The sequence below is a fragment of the Theropithecus gelada genome, chromosome X (assembly GCF_003255815.1).
Source record: "Theropithecus gelada isolate Dixy chromosome X, Tgel_1.0, whole genome shotgun sequence".
Lineage (NCBI taxonomy): Eukaryota > Metazoa > Chordata > Mammalia > Primates > Cercopithecidae > Theropithecus > Theropithecus gelada.
In genome coordinates this window covers 84,544,685-84,552,823 of record NC_037689.1, presented here as the reverse complement: position 1 = coordinate 84,552,823, position 8,139 = coordinate 84,544,685, and positions in this window count along the sequence as shown.

Sequence of the window (8,139 nt, the reverse complement as noted above, 5' to 3'; positions counted from 1 at the left end):
TGAGAACTGCAGGACATGTGCAAAGGAGGCAGCTGAAGCCCAGGGTTGTCTTGGGGAATGTAGGTCCAGTGTTGCCAGTCTTCTCATTCTTCAAGGGAAGTTAGGACTTGGGATTCTAACATGAAGCCCCCTAATTCATAAATGTTGGCTCAAGTATAAAAACCAACAAACCTATCTCCATGAGGGCTAAACAAGTCTGCAGGCTGTATGTGGCCTGGGGATTGCCAGTTCTTGCTTTTGTTGCAGCCTTTGGTTCTAGTCTGCCAGCCTCATCTCTCCTACACCTCTTCACCAGACCCATCTTCCCATCACAGGAGGAAGGTCACTTGGGGACAACTGCTTGAGGGGTGGCAGACAGGGCTCTCCATCACTAATACTGCTTTTCACATAAATGAGGAAAGGAGAGCATGGTCAGGAGAGAGGCTGGTGTCCTGACTGAGCTGCCAAATTACTTTGCCAAGAAAACATGAGCCCACTCCACTTCCCCAAAAGCAGCATAACATGGAGGTCAGAGCATGGTCTCTGGAGCCAGACCATATGAGTTCCAAGTCTAGCCAGTGCCATTGTTACGGGATCTTTGGGGTGTCACTTTTCTGGCCGAAAACCTCTGTGGTCAGTGACACCTTTGCCCAAGTTCTTGTCCTGCATCCAGGAAGAATGAAGTATGCAGACAAGTGGAGGGTGAGCAAGACAAAGAGGAGCTTTACTGAGTGTTAGAACAGCTCAGAGGGGACCCACAGTGGGTAGCTCCTCTGCAGGCAGGTCATCCTGTCATCTCTGCAGCTCTCAGCAGAGAGGAGGCCCTGGAGAGGGTAGCTCCTCTCTGCAGCTGGTAGTCCTGACATCTCTGCAGGTCTCTGAAGCTCTCAGCAGAGCGGATAGCTCCTCACTGCATCTGGTCATCCTGTCATCTGCTCAGCTCTGGCTGAGCCCAAGGCTTTTATGGGCCTCAGAGGGGAGGAAGTGTGCACCGATTGGCCCACGGGCAGCCATGGGCAGGCCCAGAAAAGGCACCACAAGTTCCCACTCCAGTCTGTGGGACTGGCAGCCTGGCCCCCAGCCTTCAGACCCTCCCTGGCCTGAAGGTGGGGCCTCACCAGGGACCCACCCCCTTTCACCGAGGAACCTATCTGCCTTCTACTGCTGCTCATGGTGTCCGGGCTTGACCCGACTTTGCTCCAAGATCAGAGGGGGCACCGGCAGCAGGGAGAAGTCAGGCAGTGGGAGCAGGCACTTCTGAGCCTGAGAGGGTAGGGGAGCCTTCCTGGGCCCCTAAAAGTGCCGAGATGCCCGAGTCTGCAGCCATGGTTGGGCAACTGCGCTGTGCCTGGGGGAGCAGGGCTCCTGCCTGCTCCATGGAGCAGGAGGCCCAGGTCTGCAACCATGGTTTGGGCAGCTGTAGCTGTGCCCAGGAGGGCAGGGCTCCTGCCTGCTCTCAGCCCCTCAAGAGCACAGGGATGCTCAGATCTGCAGGCATGACTTGGGCAGCTGCAGCCCCACCTGGGAGGGTGGGTCTCCTGCCTGCTTTGTAAAGTGGGATGCCCAGGCCTAGGGGATAGGGCTCCTGCCTGCTCCGTGGAGTGGGAGGCCTGGACCACACCTTCCTGCTGCAGCCGACATCTTGGCAGTGGCCACTCTAGATGGGCCACTGCTGTCATCATCATCTCCTACTTGTATGGGTTCAGACAAGAGTTCCTTTACTTCCTTGAACCTTGGTGTCCTCATCTATCACAAGGGTTACTGTGAGAATTAGATGGTGTAGTACATGAAGCACTTGGCAAAACAGCTGGCACAAAGGAGCCACTCACATGCTGATTGTTATTATCATTAGTCGCTCAGTCTTTCTTCTCTTTCTTTCACCCCCACCTAAGACAGTCACCAAGTTCCATCATTCTTCTTTTGTAAGATGTTCAAATCCTCCCCATACTTTCCGCCCTGACTCCTACTAAGCTGTTTCAGGCCTTCAGTAGCTTTTGCCTGGACTACTGCAATAGCCTATCAACCAATCTCTTGTCCAGTCACTCCATCTCTGATCCATCCTCTACCTAGCACAGTCCCACATGCTTCAGAGGCACTTGCTAGAGATTTTGTGAAACAATTGCTGCCATAGTTGAGTTACCTAGAGGACAGAGCTAATCTTCCTAAAGCAAACATTACACCCCTGGAAAACATCAAAAACATCAGATGGCTCCACATTGTCTGTAGAATCAAGTGTAAACTTCTGAGTATCTCATTCAAGGATCTTTGTTTTTTGATCATATCCTACTAGTCTGATCTTCCCCCATAGGTGCTCATATACTCACATCCACTCCCCACTGCCCTACTGGTTAGCCTCTGAATGAGCTCTGCACAGTCTCATCTCCCACCCTTGGCTCGCATTGTCTCTTCTGCCTGGGATGCCCTCTTTCCATCTCTGCCTATCACTGACTTTCCTAGTTTTCAAAGTCCAGCTCAAATGCCACCTCTGCTATGAAGACTTACACATTCCCCCCTCTCTCAAGCTGGAAAAAATCTCTTCCTCCTCTGTACTTCAATAACACTTTGTCCCTTAATCGTGGTACTGATTACATCCTGCCTGTGTTCAATTTATTCATTCAAAATGTACCTACTGAGCAATTACTATATATCAAACACTGCACTGGGTGCTGGCAAAACAGCAGGAAACAGACACATTATAAATCCACACAATAACATGACTTTATGCATTGGACAACCATAATACCACCCACCACAACATTAGAGTTTTTGTCTCACTGCATACCCAAGAGGAGGGAGCCAGGTTCTCTTGGCCTTGTGCATAGGAAAGAGAGATGAGGGATTGCAGGTCCCACACTAACCTACTACATACAAAAGCAGAGGGAGCAATACACCCACAGTACTAAGGGACTAAAGGGCGCAATAGCTGTGCCAAGGAAGTAGCTCTACAAGCCATATGTCACAACTTCACTCCTGGACTAAGCTACCATCACCCTGCAGCTGCCTCTCTAAGCGCTCCCTCCCTCGCCCAGGCCCAGGCCCTGGCACTCTCTTCAGGTCAGTCCAACTGCAGACAGTCTGTCTCTTGCAGCCTCAGCATGGGCGAGGAGGAAACATGGCAGTGGCTCACAGCCCTGGCAGCACATCAGAATCACCTGGAGAGTTTTAGTTCTGGCCTTACCAGCAGAGAGTCTGATTTAATTAGTCCGGGGTGGGAGTCCCAGCTTCAGCATTGTTTAGAAAACTCCACAAGTGATTCTAATGTGCAGCCAGGCTTTACAATCACTGGGTGAAGAGAAGGCTTTGGCTACATGAAGTCCTTGTTATTTGAGGATAAGTGGTGCTAGAAAAAGGCCACTTACAATGAATCCACTTGAAATGGGGACCAACATTTCACAGTAGAGCAGAAGAAAAGGGAAAAAGGATTTGGTTAGGACTTCATCTTGAGAAATAAAATTGGAAACATGGAAAATATTTTAGTTTCCATTTAAAATGTACAAAATGTATAAATGTATAAATAATTGCAAATACGCACTAATTCTTACAATGAACAAAGAATGAGTCAAGCACTGGGGGATAATGTAATTTTCCTGACCAAAGTACATGGGAGGATAATATTGACTTTTGCAGCACAGTCATAAGCAGAGATTTTGTTTTGTTTTTCCAAAATTAGAGAGCTTCTTCAATTATCCCAAGGACCTCTTGTAATCCTTTGAGAGTTGAATCATTCTCTTTGAAGCCTTGATCCTGTCATTACCCAGGTCAATTTTCTCTTCTGCCAGGGGTAACTGGTCTATCTCTGCCAAATTCCCATTTATCAAAGACTTTACATGACATTAGAGAGGGTCTCCAACATCACTTTCATTGACTTCATGAAACCTTGAATCCTTTTCAAGACCTGCAGTTTCACCCAGAGATTTATTGGCATTATGTAATGCTAACAATTAACAAGAGACTGAAAAAGACCTTAGCAAAATGGGTGTAGACAAACAGTATTTGGGTGTTAAATGGGAAGAGGGGTCTATGAGGGACTCAAAATAGTGACTGCTTTATGCTATGACAACCTCACCTTTCTACCCAACTTCATAAAGTCCCTTTTCCTTTTGGGGTTCTTAATCTGCCTATCTCTAAAATGAAGGGATAGGATTAGATGTTTTTATAAATATGAAATAAGTTAACCCAAATGAAGTAATCTACATGAAGACATGGAGCCCAGTTGCTAGCACAGAGGAGCAACTCCATAACTCCTGTGTTTTCTTCCCTCCAAAACATACTTAAATTCTTTTAGGTGACACTAAAGGGTGAAGAAGGAAAAAAGGAGATGGAGAAGCCCATTAGAGCAACTAGAAGGAAGTCTCAGAACTTCTGCGCCATGCCCAAGTTTCTATCCAACTGCCATTACCTCCTGTCACATTCACTGTGGCAGATCGCAGACAAACTAACTGCTTAGGGGTGTAGGATGGGAATCCAAAGCTCACTCAGACATGAAGAAGCTCAAGAAGCTCCTGGGTTGGTTGGAGAGAAAATACATGAACAGAAATTGGTCAAAATACTCTAGAATCTGACCATTTCTCTCACCTCCATTGTCACCGCCTAGTCACCAACTCTCTCATAGACCACTGCAATGGCCTCCTAACTGGTCTCCCTGCTTCCAGTCTTGCACCCCATGCACAGTTCACTCAGAGTATCTCTTAAAAATGCAAACCAGATCATGTCTTTCCCCGGCTAACACCCTCTCCTAGTTTCCCATCTAAATCAAAATAAATTCCAGACTCCTTACTATGGCCCACAGTGCCCTACACTACCTGCCAATTGTCTATCTCTCCAACCTCACCTAGAATATTCCCTTCACTCTCCTACAGCCACCCTGCCTTATTTATTTTCCACTGATATGTTAAGCTTATTCCTGTCTCAGGTCCTTTGAACATGCCATTTCTCAGCCTGAAATGTTATTCTCCCAGATTTTTGCAACGCTCCTCATGATCAGGTCTGAGCTCAGATATCTCTTTCTCAGAAAGGTTTTTCCTGGCTACTCTAGGTATAGTAGTGCCCTTCTCACCGCAGACACTCTATCATACCACCCTGCTTTGTATATGATCTAGCACTTGTAACTATTTGGAACGATCTTGTTTATACTTTGGCTTTCTTGTTTATTGCCTCTTTCTCCATTTGAATGTAAGCTCTGAGCAGACAAGGACCTTGTCTGTCTTATTTATTATCTTCCCAGTGCCTTAGTCAATGCTCACTGAGTGAATGGATGTAGATGCAGAAGTGGTGGGTGGTTCATCTGAGCAGGAATGAGTGGCACAGGATGTGTGGAGTGGGTGGTAAGAGATGAGCCTGAAAGATAGCCTGAGGTAAAAACACAGAAGGCCGTGAAGGTCAGGCCAGGGAATGTGTGGGCTTTATATGGTGACCCATTGGGAGCCATGGAAGATTGTTGAGCTTGAGAGGAATAGCATCAGCTGACCTGGAGTAAGATTTAACTGGTGCCATGTGCCGGATGGACTGGTAGGTGAAGTAAACGGAGGGCGTATCAACCACTCTGTGCCCGCGCTGGTACCCGCTGTCCTCTAGGCCCTCCACTGTCCTATTCCACCCAGCTCCCCCACTCTTCTGGGGCCACGGAAGAGCCCTGACTGCTGTTCCCCGACACCGGCCGCTGGGTGGCGCTGTGGCTCCTCCTACCCAGGCTGGAGGCGCCAGGAAGGCGGAGGCGCAGCCGCCGAACCCGGCCTGGCTCTAGGGTCTGTCGGCGCTGCAGAGCGGGCTCTTCCTCGTCTGTTCCTTTCTCCCACTTCGCGGGCTTCTCCCGCGTTCAGGCCCGTTCCCACCCCCAACCTGGCCCCCGGTAGCCCGCTCTCCTTCGCTTCTGACCTTCCTTCGCTTTCCGACCAGCCGGGCCAGAGGCAGGGGCCTGGGCGGGACGCGGGAGTGTCGCCCTTCTTTTTCAGCCTGTTCAGGCCTCAAGTCTCCCTGGACCCCAACGACAAAACAGAGCTCGCGACCGCAGCCCCGAGCCGGCCCGTCCAGTCCAGCCAGGCCCGGGACTAAAGGGAGCTCAGGGCTGCAAGGGCAGCATTTTCCTGCGGAGGGACCAGAGCAGTTAAGGGGCCAATTCACCGTTTATGTTAATAGTCCTGCCTTTCCTCCCGACCCCTGGAGCAAGAAGCTGATCTGGGACTCCTCCAGTGGCCCTTTCCACCCTCCTGCCGTGTGTCCCAGATTACATCGCCACCACCCCATATATATATTCTATATCCTAAACTGATCCCTCCTTCGTCACTGCTGTCGTCTGCCCAGATCTTCATTACCTCCCAACTGGCATCCCTGCCTCTAGCCTCCTGCCCTTGCAGCGCAGACACCTTCGCACAGAGCCAGGAGCCTCCTGGAGCACTGGCCTGGCATCCTGCCCCTCTAATGGTTCCCATTGTTTGGGAAAAAAATCGAAAGCTGTTGTTCAGGGCCTTCCACATTCTGACCTCACCCTTTTGGCCAACTCACTTCAACTCACATCCAGACTCAAAGGCATACCCCTGGTGGGCTGCCCTGAGTAGAAGAGGAATTAGAACAGGAACTGAACAGAGTGGGAGGCTCTGTAAGACTCTGTACAGGGCTCCATAGCATCTATTTGAACAACCTTAATTCATGATCACATTGTCACAAGACTGGAGAGGTGCAGAGAACACAATTCTTGCCTGCCCTGGAACACTAGAGCACATCCGTATTTATTCCTTTGGCCCCTCTCTTTTTCCCCTGTTCCCAGGATCTATCCTCTCCTGCCATCTCCTCTTCTCCTCTGTCTTGTCCCCTCATGACCCGCCTGCTGGTACAGGAGGCAGGAGGCTTTATTCTCAACAAGCACACAGCATCCTGCCACAAAGTGCTTGATGACATGCATGACCAGGCTTCTCTGTAACATCGAGTTTCACTTTCAGCACTTGGGTTGGTTTTTTGTTTTTGTTTTTCTTGAGGAACCTGCTATTCACAGATACTAAGACTGTAGGTAGCTGTTCTTGAGGAAAGGTCAGAGACTCCTGTATTGATCTTAGCCTTGTTGAACCCAGGACACAAACCTGAAAATTCACATGGAAAAGCATACAGGTGAAGAGGAAAATTGCAAAGGTAGATTTATTGGCAAACACTGATGGTTCATTTCAAGATTCCCTGGGCCCTTGGACTCCTGGAATCAGTGCCCAGGGTCAGATATGGCTCATTTGTGGCCTAGTGGACAAAAGGGCTTGGAATGAAAGACATAGCCCCGAGAAGGCTGGGATGAGAGGAGGAGGCAGTTCCTCTTCCCTGGCTCCATCTTGGGGTAACTTTCTCTGGGAAATGACAGCTTCCTGCCCCCCAAATTAGCTCTACTGCTAAGAATATCCTTTTCCACTTGTACTGCATGTATACACACAGTGTCTTGCTAATCCTCACAATAACCATGTGCAGTAGAAATTAGTTTAGGTTTACAGATGAAAAAACTGAGGCTTGAAGAGGCCAAAAGATCCACTCACCCAAAATAAACAAGAGAAATGTAAAGCAGAAGGCCAGGACTAGAAGCCAAGAACTCCAACTCTAAGACCAGTGCCAGCACTTTTCCATCCATGGTTTCATGACCTATTGAAGACCCAAAGCTAGGTTAACTGGCCCCAGTCCTGTACCCTCACCCTGTTCTCAAGAGTGATTGAAAAAGCAGGCAGTGTGACTGAAGCCAAGTGAAGGGCTTTCACCTGGCTCCTGGGCCATGCTGACACCTGGCCTGGGTCTGAATGATGGCAGGGGAATTCAGTCAATGTTGAGGTTTGCAGGACCATCAGAGCAACAGCCAGCCTCATGCCAAACCCCTTCTAATGTAGAAGTCTCCACCTGGAGCTTCTACAGCTATTTTGTTTAACTTGGCAGTGTTGATCTATTCAGTATTTAAATTTGAGTTGGGTTTCCTCTATAAGAGGTTGTATAGTGTAGTCATTAACAACATAGCCTAGGTTTGCATCCTGACTCTGCCACTTGTTCTCTGTGACTCTGGGAAGGTTACTGAAACTCTCTGTGCTTCATCTTGCTCATCTGTAAAATGGAGATTTAAACAACAGTACTCTACCTCATAGGGTTACAATGAGTATTGAGTTATATCTAAAGCTCTTAGAATAGTATCTGACACCTAGTAAA